Source organism: Hypanus sabinus, chromosome 5 (assembly GCF_030144855.1).
Source record: "Hypanus sabinus isolate sHypSab1 chromosome 5, sHypSab1.hap1, whole genome shotgun sequence".
NCBI classification, from domain to species: Eukaryota; Metazoa; Chordata; class Chondrichthyes; order Myliobatiformes; family Dasyatidae; genus Hypanus; species Hypanus sabinus.
Genome location: NC_082710.1, coordinates 60,553,185 through 60,579,530, shown reverse-complemented (window position 1 = coordinate 60,579,530; position 26,346 = coordinate 60,553,185). Strand labels below are relative to the sequence as shown.

General features: G+C 42.1%; 2 long non-coding RNA genes across 3 annotated transcripts; one reads left to right on the top strand and one right to left on the bottom strand.

Moving 5' to 3' along the window:
* Nucleotides 1-285: 285 nt before the first annotated feature.
* Nucleotides 286-12,393, bottom strand: LOC132393702 (uncharacterized). 2 transcript variants are annotated; one of them, XR_009512046.1, is made up of 4 exons: nt 12,251-12,393; nt 9,147-9,669; nt 8,887-9,004; nt 286-2,560 (listed from the first exon to the last, which is right to left on the bottom strand). It is a non-coding gene; the product is annotated as an uncharacterized LOC132393702 (long non-coding RNA). The 2 variants fall into 2 exon arrangements; XR_009512045.1 differs by having other exon boundaries at nt 8,887-9,669.
* A 658-nt stretch (nt 12,394-13,051) lies between these two features.
* On the top strand, nt 13,052-20,495 carry LOC132393703 (uncharacterized). Its single transcript, XR_009512047.1, has 3 exons — nt 13,052-13,386; nt 20,151-20,210; nt 20,299-20,495. It is a non-coding gene; the product is annotated as an uncharacterized LOC132393703 (long non-coding RNA).
* Nucleotides 20,496-26,346: the final 5,851 nt, after the last annotated feature.

Sequence of the window (26,346 nt, the reverse complement as noted above, 5' to 3'; positions counted from 1 at the left end):
AGTGCCTTCACAGGACAGGTGACCACCCCCACCCCCACCCCCCCTACCCTGCCCGGCCATTATCAATACTCTTCAGATATTGCCTGCCTGGTGTCAGTGGTTGCATAACCAGGACTTGTGATATGCATCGGCTGCTCATACGACCATCCACCGCCTGCTCCCATGGCTTCACGTGACCCTGATCGGGGGCCCAAGGGTGACCTGCAGGCTAGAGGAAGGAAGGAGTGCCTTACACCTCCTTTGATAAAGACTTATCTCCACCCCAACAATCGTAGCAGATTTTAGGCCAAAAATGTGCCTTTTGATCATGCTTCGTCCTGACCACTTCAGTACCACCCAATATTCTGATGATAGGTCCATGACTCCAGTGGCTGTAGGCCCACTGTGTTACTCAGCTTCAGTGCTGTTATAAATGCATTATGATAGTATATGTAAAGGGTTTTTTTTCTTTTTTTCTTTGTTACTGTGTATGTAATCAAAAGGGCTTCTATTGTTTTGTTAACTAGCAGGAATGCTTCTTTGTTGCGAGAGAGTGCTGGGAGAATGGTATTCCTTTGTAAACCAAATGGGGATTAATGTTCTTTCTTCTGAGTCTGTAAGCTTTCATTGGCGGGCTTTTGGGGAGATCGGCGTGAAGGGGTTTGAGAGTGAGGACGCAATGCTGTAAGCTGGGCGAGGATCGGACCCCAAGCGGGGGTCCGAGGCCGGGAGGTACTCCGAGGAGAGGAGATGAAGCTAGATGTGCTTGGTTGACCACTTGGAGGGTCCTGAACTGCGAGTCGAGGAGTTCGGAGGGGATCGAATGGTGGCCAGAAGACTTCAGTAATTGAGCTCCAACGGCTGTGCACGAAGTGGTTTGGACTTTGATAAGTTTGGCGCCTTTTCTTATTTTTTCTCTTCATATATACTGTATCGTTATTAATCACTTAGTTATAGTAACCTTTATAAATTGTACTCATTTAATCGCTTATGGTGTACTGTCTGGTTTTGGGCGAGGCGGGGACATCACACAGCATCCACACCAGCTGATTACCCAGTTTGGTGGGGCCGAAGGCTGCTCCCCCTAGACGGGAATGAGCTGAGCGAGCCTGAGGCGACCCAGGGGGTTACATATATAAAAGTAAACCAAAAATCAAAGTAAATTTATCATCAAAGTGCAAATATGTCACCATATACTATCTCAATATTCATCTTCTTGCAGGTATTTACAGGAATAAAGAAATACAATAGAATTTCTGAAAAACTAATCATAAACAAAGACTGACAAACAACCAAAGAGCAGACGAGAGCAAATTTTGCAAATAAAGAACATAATAATACTGCGAACATGAGTGTAGAGTCTTTGGAAGCATGTCTGCAGGTTAAGGAATCAGTTCAGAGCTGAGGTGAGTGAAATTACCCCCATTGGTTCAGGAGTCCGATGGCTGTAGTGTAGTAACCATTCCTGAACCAAATTTTCTGCACCTTTGTCACAATGGTAGGAGTGAGAAGTGAGCGTGACCTGGATGATGGGAGTGCTTGATGTTGGGTGCTGTTTTCCTGTGGCAGTACTCCTTGTAAACGTGCCCAATGGCGGGAAAGGTGTTGCCTGTGCTGGATTGGGCTGTATCCACCAATATCTGTAGGCTTTTCCATTCCTGGGCATTGCTGTTTCCTTACCAGACTGCAATCCGATCAGGTAGGATGCTCTCCACTGTGTATCTATTGAAGGTTGTGGTAACATGCCGAATCTACATAAAAATCTAAGAAGGCAGAGGAGCTGCCATGATGGCCCTCGGACAGACCCTCTGATATACTAACACCAAAGAATTTAAAGCTACTGACACTCTCCACCTCTGATCCCCTACTGAGGGCTGCCTCATGGACCTCCAGCTTCCTCCTCCTGTGGTCGATAATCAGCTCTTTGGTTTTGCTGGCGTTGAGTGAGAGGTTGTTGTTTTGGCACCGTTTGATCCAGGTTTCCATTTCCCTTTTACATGCTTATTCATCACCACCTTTGGTTTGGCCAATAACAGTAGTGTCATCAACAAACTTGAATATGGCATTGGAGCCGTACTTAGGCACACAATTAAGGTATAATGTGAGTAGAACAGCAAGCAGCCCTGTGACTCTCCTGTGCTGACATTGATTGTGGCCAATCCAATCTGATTGGGGTCTGCAAGTGACGAAATCAAGGATCTAGTTGCACAGGGAGATATTGAAGCCCAGGTCTTGCAGCTTAGTGATTAATTTTGAGGATGATAGTGTTGAATGTGGAGCTCTGATCAAGGAAGATCATCTTGGTGTATGCACCTTAGTTGTTCAGTTGTTCCAAAGCTGAGTGAAGGGCCAATGAAATGGCATCTGCTGTTGACCTGTTGCGATGGTAGGCAAATTGGAGTAGACCTGGTCACTCTTCAGGCAAGAGCTGATGTGCTTCAGGATTTCTCACAGCAATTTTCAGCAATTTCATCACATTGCATCTAAGTGCTGCTGGAGGATAGCCATCGAGGCAGGTTATCACCTTCTTGGGCACCAGTATGATTGAAGCCTGCTTGAAGCAGATGGATACCTCAGACAGCTGAAACAAAAGATTGAGAATGTCTGTTAACAATTTAGTCAGTTGATTAGCACAGACCTCCAGTACTCGGCCAGATTCGCCGTCTGGGCCGGATACTTGCTGTGGAATCCCCCTCCTGAAGGATGCTCTCATGTCGCCCTCAGAGACTGAAATCTCAAGGTCATCGAGGGCCATTGGGGTTCGTGAATATGATTCCATGTTCTGCTGGTCAAAGTGACAATATCTGCAAAATCCAAAAAAAAAATTGTGTACTCACAAACCCCATTTCCAGAAAAGCTGGGATATTTTCCAAAATGCAATAAAAACAAAAATCTGTGATATGTTAATTCACGTGAGCCTTTATTTAACTGACAAAAGTACAAAGAAAAGATTTTCAATAGTTTTACTGACCAACTTAATTGTATTTTGTAAATATACACAAATTTAGAATTTGATGGCTGCAACACACTCAACGAAAGTTGGGACAGAGGCATGTTTACCATTGTGTTACATCACCTTTCCTTTTAATAACACTTTTTAATCGTTTTGGAACTGAGGATACTAATTGTAGTAGATTTGCAATTGGAAATTTTGTCCATTCTTGTTTGATATAAGACTTCAGCTGCTCAACAGTCCATGGTCTCCATTGTCTGATTCTCCTCTTCATGATGCACCATACATTTTCAATAGGAGATAGATCTGGACTGGCAGCAGGCCAGTCAAGCACACGCACTCTGTATCTACAAAGCCTCGCTGTTGTAGCCCGTGCAGAATGTGGTCTGGCATTGTCCTGCTGAAATAAGCATGGATGTCCCGGGATGAGATGTTGCCTTGATGGCAACATATGTCTCTCTAAAATCCTAATATACGCCTCAGAGTCAATGGTACTTTCACATACATGCAACTCACCCATGCCGTGAGCATTGATGCACCCCCATACCATCACAGATGCTGGCTTTTGCACCTTTTGCTGATAACAATCAGGATGGTCGTTTTCATCTTTGGCACGGAGAACTCGACGCCCGTTTTTTTCCGAAAACTAGCTGAAATGTGGACTCATCAGACCACAGCACATGGTTCCACAGTCTTTTGGTCCATCTGAGATGAGCTCGGGCCCAGAGAACTCACCGGCGTTTCTGCATAGAGTTGATGTATGGCTTCCTCCTTGCGTAATACAGTTTCAAGTTGCATTTCTGGATGCAGCGGCGGACTGTGTTAAGTGACAATGGTTTTCCGAAGTACTCCCGAGCCCAGGTGGCTATTATTGTCACAGTAGCATAACAGTTTCTTAGGCAGTGCCGCCTGAGGGGCTCGAAGATCACGCGCATTCAACAGTGGTTTCCGACCACTGAGATGTCTCTGAATTCTCTGAATCTTTTCACAATATTATGTACTGTAGATGTTGAAAGACCTAAATTCTCTGCAATCTTGCATCGGGAAATGTTCCTTTTGAACAGACTAACAATTCTCTCACGAATTTTGGCACAAAGGGGTGAGCCACAACCCATCCTTGCTTGCAAAGACTGAGCCTTTGATGAATGCTACTTTAATACCCAGTCGTGATACCTCACCTGCTACCAATTAGCCTGCTTAATGTGGAGTCTTCTAAACCGGTGTTACTTGAATATTCTGTGCACTTTTCAATCTTATTTTAAATCTGTCCCAAATTTTGTTGAGTCTGTTGCAGCCATCAAATTCTAAATTTGTGTATATTTACAAAATATAATTAAGTTGGTCAGTAAAATTATTGAAAATCTTTTCTTTGTACTTTTGTCAGTTAAATAAAGGTTCACATGAATTAACATATCACAGATTTTTGTTTCTATTGCATTTTGGAAAATATCCCAACTTTTCTGGAAATGGGGTTTGTACTTGCAGGATGAAAATAGCAAGGACAGATATTCTTGTCTATCCATAATTGTCCTTGAACCATTGCGATCCTTCCAATGAAGATACTCTCTCAGTGAACGATAAACGGTTTCAGGAGTTAGGCCCAGCAAAGGTGAAGGACAGGTTATATTTTGTCAAGTAAGATTAGGAGGGGAACTTGCATGTGGTAGTTGTTCCATGTAGCTGCAGTTTTTGTCTTTCTTGATTAAAAAAAGCTATGGATTTGGAAGATATTGTCAACATATTCTAGAAGAAAACATAGTTCAGGTGACGTCACAATGTCCCAGTATTAGGGTGAGTGAACATTTAATGTGGTGGATGAGATGTTATTGAAATGATTTTTGATGACACCGAGCCTCTGGAGTGTTGTTTGAACTAAACTCCTACAGACAGAGGGGAGTATGGAGTATACTTCTGATGTGCCTTGTGGATGATGGAAAGGCTTTATGATGTCAGAAGATGATCCACTTACCAAACAATACCCAGATTCAAACCCTTTCTTGTGCCCACAACATTATTTTATGGATCAATACGATTATTATTTTATTGTTGATGCTGAGTACCATGATAGTGGACTTAGCAATGATAATACTATTAAATGTGAAGGGTAGGGTGTTAAACTGTTCTTTTACTTGTGCATTGTAAATATTATTCGCTATACATCTGAGCAATGCTGAATATGCACATACAACACGCTGGAGGAACTCAGCAGGTTGGATAGCATCCGTGGAAACAAACAGTCAATGTTTTGGACAAACAGGACTGACGAAGTATGCTGAGTATGGCCTTGGACTTCCTGCATATGAGTATGTGCTCCTGCATTGCTGTGGAAGAAATACAACATTTCACAATAGTGAGATAATATCTGACATTAGGATTGAAAGGAAGATGAACATGTTTGGGCCTAGGATGTAGTGACATTCTGATTAAGCACTGATAATCACAACCACCTTCCACTGTATAAGGTATAACTCCAGCTACTGGAATGTCTTTCTCCTGTTGTCCATTGACTTCAGTTTTACCAGAGTTCTCCATTCCTGTCATAATGTAAAGGGCAGCCAGTCGTATCTTGCTTTTGGGATTCATCACTTTGGGCCATCTTCGGACTAAATCTACACTGAAGTCTGAAGTAAGCACTCCTGGCAAGCCAAAACTGGTGAGGATACTGATGGAGCTGTTAACAGCAACTTCGATTTCTTTACTGATAATTGAGAGCAGACTGGTTGAAATAATAATTAGCTGGATTGGATTTGTTACTCTATTGTAGTCAGCTTTCAGCATTGTCAACTTTGAACCATTTATTATTTTCATGGGTATAAACTGGCCAGTCTAATTGACAATCATTTGAAATGTGAATGTTTTAAAATCTGCCTACTAGTACCGGGACTTATGAAAATAAGGCCAGTTTGTAGATCCTGCCAAACATCACGTTCTTACAGATTAAGCCTGAGTAGCCTGGTCAATATGATTTTAGCCTTGAAACAACGTAAATGGGTAAGTTGTTTTGGATGTAACCCTCAAACCTTTTGAACTCTTTGAAAGAGCTTCTATGCGATTGCTATTTGTCTATATTCAATATTGAGAAAAAATTCATGTTAATCAACACTACAGAATCAATTACAGTTGATGAATGTCATGAAAAATTAAAAAATATTTCCCCACGTAGAACAGCCAGCTTCTACTAGAATGCAGCTTAGGGATGATGTGGGGGATATTTATTGATAATTAAATCACATAACATTTGACCTGGTATTATTTGTTGAAATGAAGTCATATTTTGTAATGGCACTTACAACTTGCAACTGCTGACTTTTCTTGCTGGAAGATAGGTAAGTGAGTGCAGGTACCGATTTGCCTATCTTCTAATCATCCTTTTGCCAAATTGAGTGGGGGGGGGGGGGTGGTGGTCTCTGCTGCAAAACAGAACTAGCCATCAAATTCAGTAGCCCAACAAAGATATCTAAACTTTCTATCATCTTTTTCCCTGATGATAAGTGTCAACCTGAATTAGTGCTCCTGGACTGCAGAAATACTGGAGGTACATCCAGGTTCTGTGAACCACCACACCCCCATAAATAAATGCAAGTGCAGAGAATGATTAAAAAGTCAAGAACCTTAACAGTGTTGATGAGCAAAGAGATCTTGAGCTCCAGGTTCAGAACTCCCTAAAAGTGACTGCACAGTTTGATAGGGTGGTTAAGAAGGTCTATGGCATGCTTGCCTTTGTTAGTCGAGGCATTGAGTTTAAAAGCAAGGAAACTTCATAAAACTCTAGTTAGGCTGCATCTCGAGTATTGCATTAAGCTCTGGTTGTCCCATTATAGGAAAGATGTCAAGGTTTTGCAGAGGGTGCAGGAAAGATCTACCAGGATGCTGCCTGGATTAGAGGGCCTGTGCTAGAACAAAAAGTTGTACAAACTTGGGTTGCTTTCTTTCTCTGGAGTGGCAGAGGCTGAGAGGAGATCTGGTAGAGGCTTATCAGATCATGAGAGGTATAGATAGAGTAGACAGATTGTATCTGTTTCCCAGGGCTGAAATGTCTAGTACCAGGGAGCACACATTGAAGGTGAGAGGGGGTAGGTTCAAAGGAGATGTGAGAGGCAAACTTTTTACATGGAGAGTGGTGGGTGGGGTGCCTGACGTGTGCTGGCTGGGGTGGTGGCAGAGGGAAACTCATTACAGACCATGAATGTGAGAGAAATTGAAGCATACAGATATTGCCTGGGCAGAAGGGATTAGTTTAGTTGGGCATTTGATTCCTGATTAAATGGTTTGACACAACATTGTGGGGGAATGGCCTGGTTCTGTGCTGTATGGTTCTATGTTCCATGTTTTATATTCTAAGTACTGACAGAAAAATGCAAAATGTTTACAATTTGGACCATGGATGCATATATAGAGGCATGCAAAAGTTTGGGCACCTTGGTCAAAATTTCTCTTACTGTGAATAGCTAAGCAAGTAACAGATGACCTGATTTCCAAAAGGCATAGAGTTAAAGATTACGCATTTCTTTAATATTTTAAGCAAGATTACTTTTTTATTTCCATCTTTTACAGTTTCAAAATAAAAAAAAGGAAAAGGGCCCAAAGCAAAAGCTTGGGCATCCTGCATGGTCAGTACTTAGTCAAGTACTTTGGCAAGTATCACAGCTTGTAAACTCTTTCTGTAGCCAGCTAAGAGTCTTTCAATTCTTGTTTGGGGGATTTTCGCCCATTCTTCCTTGCAAAAGGCTTCTAATTCTGTGAGATTCTTGGGCCGTCTTGCATGCACTGCTCTTTTGAGGTCTATCCACAGATTTTCGATGATGTTGAGGTCAGGGGACTGGGAGGGCCATGGCAAAACCTTCAGCTTACGCCTCTTGAGGTAGTCCATTGTGGATTTTGAGGTGTGTTTAGGATCATTATCCTGTTGTAGAAGCCATCCTCTTTTCATCTTCAGCTTTTTTACAGACGGTGTGATGTTTGCTTCCAGAATTTGCTGGTATTTAATTGAATTCATCCTTCCCTCTACTAATGAAATGTTCCCCGTGCCACTGGCTGCAACACAAGCCCAAAGCATGATCGATCCACCCCTCCGTGTTTAACAGTTGGAGAGGTGTTCTTTTCATGAAATTCTGCACCCTTTTTTCTCCAAACATATCTTTGCTCATTGCAGCAAAAAATTCTATTTTAACTTCATCAGTCCACATGACTTGTTTCCCAAATGCAACAGCCTTGCTTAGATGTTCCTTTGCAAACTTCTGACGCTGAATTTTGTGGCGAGGATGCAGGAAAGGTTTTCTTCTGATGTCTCTTCCATGGCGGTCATATTTGTGCAGGTGCCACTGCACAGTAGAACAGTGCACCACCACTCCAGAGTCTGCAAATCTTCCTAAAGGTCTTTTGCAGTCAAACGGGGGGTTTTGATTTGCCTTTCTAGCAATCCTACGAGTAGTTCTCTCAGAAAGTTTTCTTGGTCTTCCAGACCAAAATTTGACCTCCACCGTTCCTGTTAACTGCCATTTCTTAATTACATTATGAACTGAAACGGCTACCTGAAAACGCTTTGCTACCTTCTTGTAACCTTCTCCTGCTTTGTGGGCATCATTTCTTTTAATTTTCAAAGTGCTAGGCAGCTACTTAGAGGAGTCCATGGCTGCAGATTGTTGGGACAAGATTTGAGGAGTCACGGTATTTATAAAGCTTTGAAATTTGCATCACCTGGCCTTTCCTAATGATGACTGCGAATAAGTCATAGCCCTGACAAGCTAATTAAGGTCTGAGACCTTGGTAAAAGATATCTGAGAGCTCAAATCTCTTGGGGCACCCAAACTTTTGCATGGTGCTCCTTTCCTTTTTTTTCCCACTCTAAAATTGTACAAAACAAAAATAATACACTAATCTTGCTTAAAATGTTGACAAAGAATGTTTCATCTTAAACTTTATGACTTTTGGAGATCAGTTCATCTTCTACTCACCTAACTATTCACAGTAACAGAAATTTTGACCAAGGTGCCCAAACGTTTTCATGCCACTGTATCCATGAAGGGCCGACTGTTAGCTCAGTAATGATCCGTCACTCCTCAGCCATACTCTCTTCTCCACCATCCCGTCGAGTAGAAGATACAAAAGGTGAAAAGACACACCATCAGTCTCGAGGACAGTTTCTAACCCACTGTTATAGTTCTTTTGAGGAGATCACTTGTATAATAAGAACGGACTCGAGCTCTCACTCTACCTCATCGTGATCCTTGCGTGTTGCTCCAGCTTGCCAACCCAATCTAAGTTCTCTTGATATCCTGACGTCCACCCTCTGGAACTTCATGAGCCTTTTGTCTTCTGCTGTCCTCCTTTTTATCTTCCCCAATTCTCCATCTTCTACAGTCCTCCCCTTCAATTCCCCAGTTCTTTCCTCCATCTTTCCCAGTCATCTTCTCCACCTTCCCCAAACCTCCTCCCCCCATCTTCTTTGCTTGCCCTATTTCCAATCTTCTCCAGCCTCCCCTGACCCTTTGAATCTTCATTTTCCTCCTCCAGTTTGGTGTTGCCTATGGTGAAATGCAGGATGGGTCATACTGCATGATGGGCAAGGTCAGAAGCAGTGCTCAGCCTCGCCAATCATCTAAAGGCCTGCACCTTCAGGAAAGAACTTGTCCTGGGGCATGTTGCAAGAAACAGCAATCAGGAATCAGGTTTATTGTCATCGGCATGTGATGTGAAATTTGTTAACTTAGCAGCAGCAGATCAATGCAATACATAATCTAGGAGAGAAAAAATAATAAATAAGAAAAATAATAGTAAGTAAGTAAGTAAATCAATTACAGTATATCTATACTGAATAGATTAAAAATGTGCAAAAAACAGAAATACTGTAGATGAAAAAAAGTGAGGTGGGGGTCCAAGGGTTCAATGTCCATTTAGGATTCAGATGGCAGAGGGGAAGAAGCTGTACCTGACTCGCTGAATGTGTGTATTCAGGCTTCTGTACCTCCTACCTGATGGTAACAGTGAGAAAAGGGCATGCCCTGGGTGCTGGAGATCCTTTATAATGGATGCTGCCTTTCTGAGGTACCGCTCCCTGAAGATGTCCTGGGTACTTTGTAGGCTAGTACCCAAGATGAAGCTGACTAGATTTACAACCCTCTGCAGCTTCTTTTGGTCCTGTGCAGTAGTCACCCCACAACCCCATACCAGACTGTGATGCAGCCTGTCAGAATGCTCTCCATGGTAACTCATAGAAGCTTTTGAAGGTATTTGTTGACATGTCAAATCTCTTCAAACTCCTAATAAGGTATAGCCGCTGTCTTGTCTTCTTTATAACTACATCGCTACATTGGGACCAGGTTAGACCCTCAGAGATCTTGACACCTAGGGACTTGAAACTGCTCACTCACTCCATTTCTGATTCCTCTATGTGTTCCTTCTTCTGACTCTGAAGTCAGAGTCAAGGTAAAAGCAAAGGAGAAGGCATACAAGGAAGCCAAAGCGAGTGGGAAGATAGAGGATTGGGAAGTTTTAAAAACTTGCAGAAGGAAACTAAGAAGGTCATTAGGAAGGGAAAAGATGAATGATGAAGGGAAGCTGGTGACTAATATTGAAGAAGATACTAAAAGCTTTTTTTAAGTATATAAAGGGTAAAAGAGAGTTGAGAGTAGATATAGACTAATAGCAAATGACACTGGAGATATTGTATTGAGAGACCAGGCAACTGTAAAATTGCAAATGTTACTCCGCTACTTAAGAAGAATGGGAGACAGCAGAAAGGAAACTATAGACCTGTTAGCCTGACATCAGTGGTTGGGAAGTTGTTGGAATTGATTGTTAGGGATGAGATTACAGAGTACCTGGAGACACATGACAAGATAGGCCAAAGCCAGCATGGTTTCCTGAAAGGAAAATCCTGCCTGACTAACTTACTGCAATTTTTTGAGTAAGTTACAAGCAGGGTGGACAAAGGAGATGCAGTACCTGGACTTTCAGAAGGCCTTTGACAAGGTGCTTGCACATGAGGCTGCTTAGCAAGTTAAGAGCCCATGGAATTACAGGGGAATTACTAGCATGGGTGGAACATTGGCCAATCAGCAGAAAACAGAGAGTGGGAATAAAGGGGTCCTTTTCTGGTTGGCTGCTGGTTACCACTGGAGTTCCACAGGGGTTGGTGTTGGGACCGCTGCTTTTTACAACATATATCAATGATTTGGACTATAGGGTTAATGGATTTATGGCTAAATTTGCTGATGATACAAAGATAAGTGGAGGAGTGGGTAGTGTTGAGGAAACAGAGAGCCTGCAGAGAGACTTAGCTAGTTTATGAGAATGGGCAAGGAAGTGACAAATGAAATACAATGTTGGAAAGTGTATGGTCATGCACTTTGGTGGAAGAAATAAATGGGCAGACTATTATTTAGATGGGGAGAGAATTCAAAATGCAGAGATACAAAGGGACCTGGGCGTCCTTGTGCAGGATACCCTAAATGTTAACCTCCAGGCTGATTCAGTGGTGAAGAAGGCGAATGCAATATTGACATTCATTTCCAGAAGTATAGAATATAACAGCAGGGATGTGATGTTGAGGCTCTATAAGGCACTCATGAGACCACACTTGGAGTATTGTGACCAGTTTTGGGCTCCTTATTTTGGAAAGGATATACTGACACGGAGAGGTTTCAGAGAAGATTCACGAGAATGATTCCAGGAATGAAAGGGTTACCGTATGAGGAACGTCTGGCAGCTCTTGGGCTGTATTCCCTGGAGTTCAGGAGAATGAGGGGGATCTCAAAGAAACATTCCAAATGTTAAAAGACCTGTATAGATTAGATATAGTTATTTCCCATCGTAGGGGAGTCTCGGACAAGAGGGCATGACTTCAGGATTGAACGATGTCCACTTAGAACAGAGGTGCAGAGAAATTACTTTAGTCAGAGGGTGGTAAATCTGTGGAATTTGATGCTACAAGTGGCTGTGGAGGGCAAGTCACTGGGTGCATTTAAAGCAAAGATAGATAGGTTCTTGATTAGCCAGGGCATCAAAGGGTATAGTGAGAAGGCAGGGGAGTGGGGATGACTGGAAGAATTGGATCAGCCCATGATTGAATGGTGGAACAGACATGATGGGCCAAATGGCCTACTTCTGCTCCTATATCTTATGGTCTTACCCTTCCTGAAGTCCACAATCAGCTCTTTCGTCTTACTGACGTTGAGTGCCAACTTCCTAATGATGTGACCAATGAGATTGCTGGTCAAGACAAGCCCTGCCCTAAAACATCAGCCATTTCCCCACAGTCAGATCCTCCAACTTGAAAGATATCAAGAAAAAAATATAATATGCTTTGAAAGCACTCACCTGCTTGGTGAGGGCATTGAGCCCCAGATCTCTGTTTTGGCAGTGCTTGCCAAGAGCTGTGCATTTCTTGGAAGAATGCTAAAGTTGAAGAAGGCACAGTGGCTAAAAACTCATTTTAACGGACTTGTGGTGAAATTTTCCTTGCAGTGCTACAATATAGTGATTAAAAGTGAAAAGGTGAAACTACAAAGGAAGCAAATTAACCAATGTACTATATATAGTGCACAAAGGAAATTAAACACCCACGTGTCTCTGCGAAATTAAATATTGTGTAAATCAGGAACATGTAAACTGATTTATACACATTTCTAGAACAAAAGCATATTGAAACTGCAAATATCAAATCCAACGAGCTCGTGAATTTTGACTTAAATCATTTAACTTTGCAATTACTGGATTAGCAATCAAATAACTAGAGACCTTTCTTTTAAGTCACTTGTACATTTTCAGGGCTGCTCTCTGACGTCAGCTGCAGATTACCTCCACCTACTAATCTTATTTGTTTGCTGAGTTTGCCAATGAGAATTCAGTATTGAGAGAGTCACTATGTCACAAGGTATCTAGGCAGCAACAGCTTAAGCAGCTTGAAACAATGCAGCTATGTTTGAGAACCGCATAAAGAGCAACATTTTAACCAGAACAGGAATGAAGATCTTGCTATCTTGCTATCAAATGTTCAAATGTTACCTTTTGGGATGACAGTAAACTCAACAGACTAACATGCAAAAGTTGCATTAAAAATTACGCAGTAACTGCAATTATTACTTAACTCTAATTCCATAAATAGATGCTTACAGCGGTCTTGCAGTCACAACACGCGGGTCCCTGGTGTTCATTCAATTTTCAAGGTCGATCTATCTGTTGGTACAGTTGCCCATATGAACAAGATATCTTTGTGTGTGCACTGTTGCTGTTTTAAATCCTCTAATTTGCATTTAAAAGAATGTAGGAGTTGAGAGAAAAACTGGGGTCAATGCAAATGGGGTGGATTTTAAGCCGGAAGGACATTTGGGTTTGGACATTTTATTAAAACTGACAGCAATGCCAGCATTTCCGGAAGTCTGCCACAAAGGGGAGGGGAAAGGGGAAAGGAAATGAAGACCGAAGAAGAGCAGAAAGAGAGGCAGCAGGGAAAAGTGAGTAAGCAAGAGCAAGGGGAAGCAAGGAAGGGGAACAGAAGAGGGGAGCAGAGAGAGAGAGAGAGAGAGAGAAAGAGAGAGAGAGAGAGAGAGAGAGAGAGAGGGAGAGAGGAACAGAGAGCAGAGAGAGGGAGAGAGAGGGGGCAGCAGAGAGCAAGGAGCAGCTGAAGGACCGATAGATAAAGAGATCAGTGTGACAGGAGCAGAGAGGTTTCAGATCCAATAACATTCTGAACACATTAGTGGTGATTTTAATTGTATGTTAGTGTATTAAAATGTATTTCCTTATTATGAGATAAAGTGGGTATTCCTTACTGCTTCTGTACATTGTCCAGATCATATAAACTGCACTGGAATATCCTCTAAATCTCTGCTGAAGTTAAGCTACTGTATGACTGTTGAAAATTCCAATGAGGGAGGTTAATACAGAGGAATAAACTCTTAGCTAAGTGCACTGTGAAGGAATTTTCACAACTTTAGATTCGGTTTTAAATATTGATTGATCCTTTTTTTTCCTGTTCCTCATCATTTTAGAGGTTATTGATAAGAAATAAATGCTGGGAATCTGCAAGGAGCCCTGGGCCAGATAATTTTAACCAATTTCATTGAGTCGCAAATGAGACAGGCCTTCAGCTGTATTCTGAGTCTTATGACAGAAAGCATTCTATTGTACTGCTAGATAAGAGAGGGAAATTCGTATTTTATTCAACCACACCATGTTTAATGTGTTGCAGAAGCATAAAGGACATCTCACTATACCCTCCACGGTTAGTAGAAAACTGTTTCTAGGTAGCAGTGGAAGATACTGTAAATAAAGTATTTGAAAGGTGGATAGTGATTCAGGTATTCTTTTCATCAGAACTTCAGTGAGAATGCCTAAACCTGAGGTCACTACCCCTATATTATTCTTGGTCCTCAATAATACCCCATGCTCAGTTAACCTAGCAGGGAACTAGTCATATACAGGAACGTGCACTGATGTGGAATGTAAATCTGGATACCATTTCTGGGATTTGCAATATGTGAATTTTTAATAAGTGTAGGAGAAAATGGGATATAGGATTATCCCTTGAGTTAAAAAGGTGTAACTGAATTTACTCTGTCGATATTTTCGCCAGCTGTTCTACAAAGTCTGGCAGCGTCCTGGCCTGCTGAGTTTCGCCAGTGTTCTGTGTGTGTTGTTCGGAGTTCCAGCAGATTTTCATGTGTTTGTGATTCTACAAGGTTTGGGGTTGTTTTGTCTACTGTCAGAGGCTTACATGTGTGAGAGGAAAGCACAGGCTGAGAAATTTCTCTCAGGTAAGTTGGTTTCAATAGAACTAAGTTCTAGAGGTGGAATGGAAAGACCTCCTGACCAGGGGTAAGTTTCTTGGCGTTACACTCTCAGTCAGACAGGGATATCTTTCTCAATCTATCATACTACTCAGAGCCATTGTAGAGGGCAGTCAAGAGTTGCTTGTCCTGAAATTAGAATCAGGTTCAGGACTGGGTTTATTATCACTGAAATATGTCATGAAACGTGTTGTTCTGTGCAGCAGGACCCTGCACGATATAGAAAAACATTACAACATTAAAAACAACACATTAGTGCAAAAGAGGGATCATGAAGCAGTGTTCAAAGGTTATGGGCTGTACAGAAATCTGATGGCAGAAGGAAAAAGATGTTCCTAAAACATTGAAAGTGGACCTTCAAGTTCCTGTAGCTCTTCCACATGGTAAGGATGAGAAGAAGGGGTGTTACGGGTGGTGAGGTTCCTCAGTGGTGAATGCTGCCCTCTTCAGGCACTGCCTTTAGAAAATATCCTGAATGGAGGGGAACATTTGCCTGTGGAGGAGCTGGTCAAGTCCATAACCCTCTGCAGTCTCTTCCAATCCTGTGCAATAGAACCTCCGTACTAGGTGGTGATGCGATCAGTCAGAAGGTAGAAGTTGGCTAACTTTTGCTGATGCCAAATCTCCTCCAACTCCCAACTCAGTGTTGCCGTTGGTATCCCTTCCTGAAGCTGCTCACCCATTCAGCTGCCGACCCCTTAATGAGGTCTAGAGTCCTTCTGACTTCCCTTTCTGAAGTCCACTACCTATTCTTTGGTCTTGCTGACGTTCAGTGCGAGGTTGTTACTGCGATACCACTCAAACATCCAATCTATCTCGCTCCCGTATGCCTCCTCATCGCTACCTGAGATTCTGCCAGTGTTGGGAGTAGAGGGAGTAGAGCAGTGGGCTAATAATGCATCCTTAAGGTGAATCTCTGTTATTGTCAGCAAGCAGATGCCATTACTAATCTTATCATTTTGATCTCATCATAAAAAAATTCTATCTGGAAATAAGTTCTGAATGAAAATTATGATCTAGAAACGAAGGAATATTTTTCATTGCACCTAACACACAGTTTGCTAAGGACACCATGCAGAGAACTCTGTCCATTCCTGTCCACCATTATGGGATTTGCATTTATTTTTTAAATTCAGAGGCCACACATCAGTCACACAGAGGCACACATCAGTCACACAGAGGCCACACATCAGGCCTACAGAGGCCACACATCAGGCCTACGGAGGCCACGCATCAGGCCTACAGAGGCCACACATCAGGCCTACAGAGGCCACACATCAGGCCTACAGATGCAGCTTCCACAGTTCCGTCAGGCCTGCTTCACCCGAAGTTGCTTGCAATGACAAAAAAAATGTTGTCACTCATGTTGTTATCTCCGCAGAAAAAAGTTATTAGCATACCTGGCCACGAGAGAATCCTGCAATTGTTGAAAAGTAAAAGAAAAGATACACTTTATGCTGGAGTGCTCCCTTGTAGAGTTAGCTCAATCTGTATTCAAGTGCATGCTTTTTAGTGTTACTTTACTGAAGTGTAGTACTATTTTCTTGTGGATCAAATGGTCTCTGACTTTAAGGTGTGAATATATAAACTGCATTGGAAACCCCCTATACACGCTGATATAAGATAAATTGCTACATTACTGTTGAAAGTCTTGGTAAGGGAGATTATTATAGGGGAATAAACTCTCAAGCGTATTGGAGAAGAATTATTTTTACAGCTATTTCCTTCTGTTTTAAATACCAACGGATTCAGGTCTTTTCTGTTCCTGGCTGATTTGAAGGAAGCTATTAAGCATGATGTGAATCAGTTAATATGAATTTTCTTGCCAGAACCAAGCTTGTGCCTCTGATATTCAATGTCCTTTCTTCTTTAAATGTCACCAAAATCCTTCTTATGTGTACATTTTGTTTTATCTCACTCAGAGATCTTGGACGTGACCCAGATGGTCATAGCAAAACCAATGTAGTATCTGTGAGTCTTTATACCGCTTGCAAAAGATAATAAATAGAGCTATCAATAAAACATCCTTATCACGCTCTCAGTCTCAACTAATTTCCATACAGTCTTTTGTTTTACACTTCTCTCTTCCCCTGTCTCGGCTTTGTCTGTTCTGTCTCCCACTTTGGCCAATATCCTTCCACATTTCCCCTCTTTATTGTTTCTACATTGCAATGGAGACACAATATAAAAGATTTTTACCCCCTTGGATGTAAGAAATAAAGTAAGTACAAACACAAATAATGCCTGCAACAGAGATGAACAGATTTCTGGTATAATGTAAATCAGGAGATGTGGAAATTTGGCAGGAAAATAGCACTGAGGTAGAAGGTCAGTTGCAACTTGATGAATAGACAAAGGACAGCAGATGCTGGGGGATCTCCACAGGTTAGGGAGCAACAGTGGATACAAAAGGATAGATAGTCCTGATGTGGGTGCTGACCATGAAATGTCAGCTATCCCTCAGTCTCCAAACATGCTGCCCGACCCACTGACTTACTTCAGCAGTTTGTCTTTTGTTCCATGACAAATGGTTGTGAAAGCTGAAAGGGCCTGCTGAAAGGGTCTGTTAAAAGGGCCTGCTGCAAGGGCCTACTGATAGAGCCTGTTGCAAGGGCCCGTTGAAAGGACTTGCTGAAAGGGGCTACTGAAAGGGCCTGTTTGCAAGGGCCTGTTGAAAGGACTTGCTGAAAGGGCCTACTGAAAAGGCCTGCTGTGAGGACCTGCTGTGATGGCTTGATGAAAGGGCCTGTTGAAAGGGCTTCTATTACGTTGCGATACAGCCAGTTTTTAAAGATACTGTGCTGATGCTCTAAGTATTTTTATTTAAATCTACATACGTACCTGCATAGCATTTTTTGAGAATATCATGACTTCCTTTCACCTTGTGGTTCTGCATTCTCTAAAGTTTCATGGAGAATAAATTTACAAGTCTAATGCAGAGAATCAGAACCAGATTTAGTGTCACCGTAAACTGTGTTGTTCCGCAGAGACAGTACATTGCAATAAATAATAATAAAAGCTATACATTTCAAAAAGAAGCATATATAAAAATGAAATTAAATAAGTAGTGCAAAAAGAGAGGGCAAAAATTAAAAACATACTGAGGTAATGTTCATAGTTTCATTGTGCATTCAGAAATCTGATAGCAGAGGAGAACAAACATTGAGTGAGTGTCTTCAGGCTCCTGTTCCTCCTCCTTGATGGTAGCAATGAAGCAAGGGCAGGTTCTGGGCGATGGGGGTCCTTAGTGACGGATGTCACTGTTTGGAGGCATCCACCTCTCGCTGTACCATTATTCATTGATCTATCCATGATGGGGTCCCAGGATCGATAGAGATGTTGGTACCCAGGAACTTGAAACTGCTCATCATTTCCACTGTTGTTCTGTGTCTAACCGCACAGTTGTGGGTGTAGAGAGGGAGTAGAGCAGTGGGCTAAACACACATCCTTGAGGTGCGCCAGTGTTGATTATCAGTGAGGAGGAGATGTTATTTCTGAACCACAGTGTCAAGTCAAACTTGAGTTTCCTGAAAGTACTTGGACCTAGAGGCAAAAGAAAATAAAATTTAAAAGTAAGAGCAAGAATCCACTGATAGGCCGGTCAGAACCCACTACCTGAGTGCTGCTTCTGATCGGAACATTTGGTGGGGGAGGCTGGACCCCGCAGCATCACAGCGGCAATCCGGGAGCAGTGTTGGAATCCGCGGTAAGATGCTGAACTTTAAATAACTTGAGAGACTGTTTCATGAAAAGGAGCACTGCTGTCACTGCATTTGGGTTAGCGTTAGCTTCAGCACGGGGATCATCGTGCGCAGGCGCTTCTTGGAAACGGTGCGAGGTTTAAGAAGAGCTCGCGAACCTTCAGGAGTGTTTGCCCAGTTTGAAAACATAATGGTCGGAGACCTTAACGGAGAAACGGAGGTGCAGGTCTGAATTCATCTACAAAGTCCAAGAGGCAGCCAGCTTTTTTACCTTTTGACTAATGACTGACCTCTGACTGATTACTTATGACTGGACTTATGCCTACTGACTAATGGAACTATCAAACTGCCGCACTTGTGAGAAATAAAAGGGGGGATAAAAGGAAAAGTTGTTTGGTCATTGAGTGGAATCCGGTTAAAAGAAGAGAAAGAACTCCGACTTGACACCCAGAGACTGTGGTCTTCCAATGAGGAAGTCGGGGATCCAGTTGCAGAGAGAGGTTTTGGAGCTTTTTAATTAGAACTGAGGGTATGACAAACCTCTCAATGCGCTTCATCACAGTAGATGTGAGTGTCACTGGGCGATAGTCATTGAAGCAGCTCTCACTGCTTTTCATGGGCGCTGGTATGATTGTTGCTCTTTTAAAGCAAGTGGAAACCTCCGACAGGAGCAGTGAGAGATTGAAGATATTCTTGAACACTCCTGCCAGTTGTTTGGGAGAGGTTTTCAGAGTACTACCAGGTACACCATCAGGGCCCAATACCTTCTGAGATATCAGGTAATTTCTGCCTTTGATCATTATCTCCTGTGTACTTCTGCTTATTTTGCCTCAGGTTTATTGTCAAGTCCTAGAAATAAAACATTACAATCACACACTGTTAATTTTCTTTAGAACTCTTCATTTTGTCCCATTTTTATTTTTACAAGAAGTTCGAATTTGGGATATTTTACATAGTTTATGATTTGGGGTTATTGCATGCTGCAAGAATGTGCTACTTGGTGAAGTGTTGATGTAAATTTTCATTACACAACAGTGTGTGCAGAAAAGAAAGTATCTGGTGGAGCAGGGCCCTTTAAAAGGATTACTTCTTTCCAGGGTGACTCAGCCCACTTCACAATTGTTATCACAGCTCCAGACAAACAGAATATCTTCAGGTACTATTTTTAAAACACCTTTATTGCTTGAAGATGTTTAAGACCTTAAGACACAGAAGCAAAATTAGGCCATTTGGCCCATCAAGTCTGTTCTGCCATCCAATCATGGCTGATTTATTTTCCCTCTCAATGATACTCCCTGCCTTCATTGTTCAAACGTCATGGGTTATCTGCTCTGACATAGATACAAGATCAATATTTTATTACTGTTACAGATTTTGCAGTATAAAAAACTACTTATGTTATTTGGATATGCACCTTTTGCCAATTCTCATTGTGGGGGATTCAAAATTATTAACAGGAACACACATAAGCAGAACGCCATGTGTGGGATATTTTACCATTGCACAACCAGCATTGTCAAATTAATAAAGACTAAGAGGTACATAGGAAATACTTTATGTGCTTCTCTTCACATCATTGGCAGGTAATCTACAGAAAGGATTGAGGGATGAGGTACTCCTAGCAGCAGAGAGGGCCTGGAGGGGTAGAAGGGACCAAGGAGCAGAGTGTAGCAGAGAGTTTTAAAATTTAAAGCTTTGGAAACTACAAGCTCTATATCTCTTCAACAGATAGAAGGCACTGTGACAATTCATTGGGAGATACAGTAAACCTGGATATAGTCACCAAAGGTAAACCATGCTAAAACACTTGGGTTATCTGAAACAAGGCTTCATCACTTTGGAAAGTCCAATCACCTGGCTGTATTTGTATTCCCAGTGTATAGGCAGAGACTAAAGATCGCAGCATCAGTGGTGGCCAAGGGACATGGAGGAACGCTTACAGGACTGCTTTGAGTGAATGGACTGGACAATATTCAGGGATTCATCTTTGAGACTGAATGAATACACCACAGTTGTCACACACTTCATCAAGAGTGGATGAGTGTGTGCCTTCAAGAACATACCAGCCATATTCAAATCAAAAGCTGTGGATGAACCAGGTAATTTGTAGCCTGCTAAGGGCTAGTTCTATGCCATTCAGGACAGGTGATCCAGAACTATAAAAGTAGTCCATGTACGACATGCAGAAGTCTATCTTAAGAGTGAAAACACATTTCCGATAGAGGCTAGAGACAGAATCGGATGCATATCGGATCTGGCAGGGTTTGCAGGTCATCACTTCCCTCAAAGCAAAATGTAACATCATGAATGGTGTGATGCTTCACCTGCAGATGAGCTCAATGCCTTTTATGCACGCTTTGAAAGGGAGAATAAAACCACACCTATGTGAATCCCTGCAGCATCTGGTGACCCTGTGATCTCTGTCTCAGAGGCTGATGTCCAAAGATCTTTCAAGAGGGTGAACACCATAGTATACCTGGTAGGGCTCTGAAAACCTATGCAAACCAACCTGTCCCACTGCAATTTGTGCTGTTCCTTTCTCAATGTGCACTAAGGTAACTTAAAATAATTTTCATGCAGGCTTATCCATGGCCTCCTCTGGGTCTTTAAAAGGCTGCAGTTTGACCAATTTAGAATCGGAAAATATAGCTTGTTGCCAACACCCTGTTCAAGGAACTGTCACTGTTTAGTGAACAGTGGGAACACGGGAGGGGGGGGGGCTGGAGGAGAACCCCCTTCTTTAAAGAATGGTGTCTCCCTCCCTCAACTACTGATGCTGCCCTCATCTGCATCTCCTCCATTTCCTGTACATCTGCGCTCATCCCTAATCCACCCATTACTGATACTCCCAATCTACCCATTATTGGTACACCCAATCCACCCATATTGATACTCCCTAATCCACCCATTATTGATACTCCCAATCCACCCATTACTGATACCCCCAAATCCACTCATTATTGATACTCCCAATCCACCCATTACTGATACTCCCAATCCACCCATTATTGATACACTCAATCCACCCATATTGATACTTCCTAATCCACCATTTATTGATACTCCCTAATCCATAACAACAACAGACTGCATATTGCTTCAGACCCTCAACTGCTGAAATCCTTTAATTTGTTACTTATGGATTCCTATCATCTTTATCATCAGAGGATCTCTCCTGGGACCAGTACGACAGTGCCTCTACTTTCTCAGAAGATTGCCTAGATTTGGCATGTCACAACAACTTTGAAAATCTTCTGTAGATGCACAGTGTAGAGCATCCTAACTGGTTGCAGCACAGCCTGTTATAATGGCCATGAATGTCCAGAAATAGAAAAGGCTACAGAAAGAAGTGAACACGGTCCAGTGTATAACAGGCAAAGCCCTCCCTCCCGTTGAATATACTTGCATACAGCACTGCCACAAAAAAGCAGCATCTGTCATCAAAGACCCCCACCATCCGGGCCATGCATTCTTCCCCCTACTGCCTTCAAGCAGGAGCTACAGAAACCTAAGGTGCTATACCACCAGGCTCGGGAATTGTTATTACCTTGTAACCATCAGGTTCTTGAACCGACATGGATAACATCAAGCACCGCTGCTCTGGACTAAATCTGTGACCCGCAGACTCACTAACAAGGACCCTTTACAACTTGTGTTCTCAGAATTATTTTTTATTTGCCTAATTAGTCCTCTTTTGTACATTGATTGTCTTTGAGTATAATTTTTTGTTATTGCTTTTTCCCCCTTGTAAATGCCCGTAAGAAAACAAATCTCAAGGTATTATATGATAATACATACATATTATAAATGAACATGAACTTTGAATTTTCCTCTGAAGCATGTCAATTCAAATATTACACCCTAATGTACATTTTCCCCTTCATTCTGTGTTTAGTGATATTCACTGTTTCTAGCACAACAGCAACTTTCCTTCTGGGTGGCAAGTGCAGTCCCAGTCAACCTTTTCTAAAGTAGCGATAGAATATCTGAACATTTTATATCATAGGCTCTAGCCTTTGAAGATAAACTTATCAAATGACTTCTTCACTGCCCTATAGGCTTAACACAGTGGACTTTTTTTTGTTATTTTAATTTTTTTTCTGTCAATTTTGTGTAGAATTGATGTTTAATTTATATTTATATTGTTATATTTTTTATAATTTGTATTTTTAATGAATGCTGCTTACTATGCTGCTAGTAAGTTTTTCATTGCACTTGTGCATGTGACAATAAAACTCGACTTTGACTTGAAATGCTGCTTTCAGAGAAATATAGATTTGAAATCCAAAGCCCCTCTGTCCATCAGTACTCTTTTCTACCCTACCAGATACTGTGTTTGTGCTCTTCTTGTTTGACTTCCCAGAATGCATCACCTGGCTGAGGAGCAGGCTGCTGATGAACATGTGAACGTGCAGATGAAAATGCGATTGGATTTAAATGTCAAGTCTGTGTTATAAACCATTATGGATTAATAATTAATCCAGTGCCAAACACTAAGTAGTATGGGCCTAGATTCACATGAGATCACAGTTGCTGGAAATTTGCAGCAGCACACAAAAGGGCAGCAAGAACTCAATGGGTCAGGCGGCATTTACGGACGGAACTGGACAGTCGACATTTTGTGTTGAGACACTTTGTCATGACACGTGTAGTCTGTCCATAGAGTTACAATCCCTATCACTTCAGTGGCAGGTTGAACATTAAGCCTGCAATATGCATGTATCCTTAATGCTATTTTATGTAATTACCAGTGCAATGTATAATTTGAAATTGAATTTAGCATTTAGAATAGCAAATGGGTCAAAGAAACATTGGATTCAAAGGGACAGAATGCCGCTTTAGTTTTTAACTGTGTACCTGGTGCTGAAAAAATTCAATATTAAGGTAATTATGATAATGAAATCTTAAAAATTACTTTATTAACCAATATGCTAACAATTTTTAAAAAAATCTTGTAAGCCATTAAGTGATAAATAAATTGGCCCAATCAAGAGTCATATTCTCTGGATTGGCATGCTACTGTTGCAAGAGAGTTGGAAACTATCCATCTTAAGCGATCAAGACCTGTGTGGGAGTTTTTGCAGTATGGAATGGATAAATTTGCACTCTAAGCTGAATCAAGTAACTATTTAAACAATGGCTTTAGAGGAAATATAGTCATTCAGTTGAATTTATTGTTGAGTTCCACCTTGAATTCCCAAAAGAGACTGTGAAAAGACAGCACCTTTTTTCTATAGTGATCTCCATGTTTCTTTTGCAGTGTTTACTTTGGCCAAGCAAGAGGATCCTAATGGAAGTTCATCCGGAAGTGGTTTGGGGTTACCTTGGAGCTGCTCAAGAGTGCAGTGCAAGATGTGTTTGTGTGCACTATCAGGGATGATGCCTCTGTCCTTTTGGGGCAGTTTCAAAGTTCAAAGTCCAAAATTCAAAGTAAATTTATTATCAAACTTCATACATGTCACCATATACAACCCTGAGATTCATCTTCTTGTGGGCAATCACTGTAAATACAAGGAAACACAATAGAATCAATAAAAGACCACACCCAACAGGACAGACTACAACTAGTGTGCAAAAAACAACAAACTATGCAAATACAAAAAGAAAGAGAAAAATAAATAAATGAATAAACATCAAATATTGAGAACATTAGCTGAAGAGTCCTTGAAGGTGAGTCCATTGTTTGTGGGAACATTTCAGTGATGGAGCGAGTGGAATTGAGTGAAGATATCCTCTCTGGTTAGCTTTCAATTTTTTTTTCTAGCTTATGCAGATTTACTACATTAGACAAAATTTGTTGTAAGAAGGTATTTTGTTTCTTCAGCTTGAAAATTTTGCATTACTAAAAACATGATTAATATACAAACATTGTACATATTTAACCAAAATTTAGTTCTTTAACTTTTGAAAGTTACTGAAAAAATTGAGAAATACCGGGGCGGGGGAGATGACAGAGAAAGAACTAGATTTAAATTAAACACATAAAAACAAATATAGGTAAGGAAAATCGGATTAAAAATAGAGATGAAGAAAAATTAAGTTTAAGAACAATTTTTTACCTTTTGAAATTAGATTCCATGGTTTCAATTGTTCTCTTAGAAGACCAAAGAAATTGGGTAAAATTCTAAGAATTTAAAGGGTTAGTGCTGGCTTTGGATAGGGCCCATAGGAGGTTCATGAGAATGATACCAGGAATGAAAGGGTGGTTAACACACGAGGGGAGTTTGATTACTCTAGGCCTGTACTCGCTGGAGTTTAGAAGAATGACAGGGGGAATCATTGAAACCTGCTGGATATCGAAAGGGCTAGGTAGAGTGAATGTGGAGAGGATGTTTCCTCTGGTGGCAGAGTCTAGACCAGAGGGCACAGCTTAGAGTAGAAATGTTGAGGTGCCTCAGTAGCATAGTGGTTAGCACAATGCTTTACAGTATCATCAACTTGGGTTCAGTTCCCACTGCTGCCTGTAAGGAGTTTGTAAATTCTCCCCGTGACCGTGTGGGTTTCCTCCAGGTGCTCCAATTTCCTCCCACAGTCCAAAGGTGTACAGATTGTTTACTTATTGAGTTGTAGCACCGAATAGGGCCTTTCTGGCCTTTCAAAATTTGCTGATTTAATCTTAAGAATTTATGACGATTAATTAGCCTACAAATTGGTACATCTTTGGACTGTGGGAGGAAATTGGAGCACCTGCAAGCACCAACAGCAGCAACACACAGGATGATGTTAAGTCCTTTCATAAAGACTCCAGGGAAGAGCAGTGAGCTTCCTCTTTCATGCTGTGTGAACTAGAAGTGCTCATTAGTTTCCCGACCTCTCACCTCACCGACCTGGTTTCTCACCTCACCAGCCAGGCCTCTCACTTTACTGGCCTGGCCTCTCACTTTACCAGCCAGGCCTCTCACCTCACCAGCCAGGCCTCTCACCTCACCAGCCAGGCCTCTCACCTCACCAGCCAGGCCTCTCACCTCACCAGCCAGGCCTCTCACTTTACCAGCCAGGCCTCTCACCTCACCAGCCAGGCCTCTCACCTCACCAGCCTGGCCTCTCACTTTACCAGCCAGGCCTCTCACCTCACCAGCCAGGCCTCTCACTTTACCAGCCAGGCCTCTCACCTCACCAGCCAGGCCTCTCACCTCACCAGCCTGGCCTCTCACTTTACCAGCCAGGCCTCTCACCTCACCAGCCTGGCCTCTCACTTTACCATCCAGGCCTCTCACTTTACCAGCCCGGCTTCTCACCTCACCAGCCAGGCCTCTCACCTCACCAGCTAGGCCTCTCACCTTACTAGCCTGGCCTCTCACTTTACCAGCCCAGCCCCTCACCTCACCAGTTAGGCCTCTCACCTTTCTGGCCGGATCTCTCAATCCAACAGTCCCCATTGAATCCAAATATTAAAAGGGAGACCTGTGATAACTCTACTGGCAGGAACAGGAGGTATCATAAAATAGAAGTGGATGTGGGGCCCCAGCAGGCAAAATCTCACCAGTCAGGCATTAACCATAACATATATGAGCAAAGGCAGCACAGAGCTGCAAATGGTTAGAGCAGGTGTAATGAGAAACCTGCCCTGGGTATGTTGCAATGGCGTCAGCATTTCTACTGAGTTCATCAGCTGTGCGCAACACCAGAGACATCTGTAGTTATGCATGAATGTGAGGGCCTTCCATCCTACATTGGTATTTACAGGATGGGGACAAACAAGAAGGCATACTCTATGGAGGGAAGGAAACTGAGGGGGGGAAATAAAGGGCAGAGTGAAGATCCATGTCTCTTAAAAGATCCTATTGTATCCGCCTCCACCACTGTTGCTCATTCCATGCACTCACCACTCTGAGTAAAAAAAACTTCCCCCTGACATCTCCTCTGTTCCTACTCCCAAGCACCTTAAACCTGTGCCCTCTTGTGGTAGCCATTTCAGTCCTGG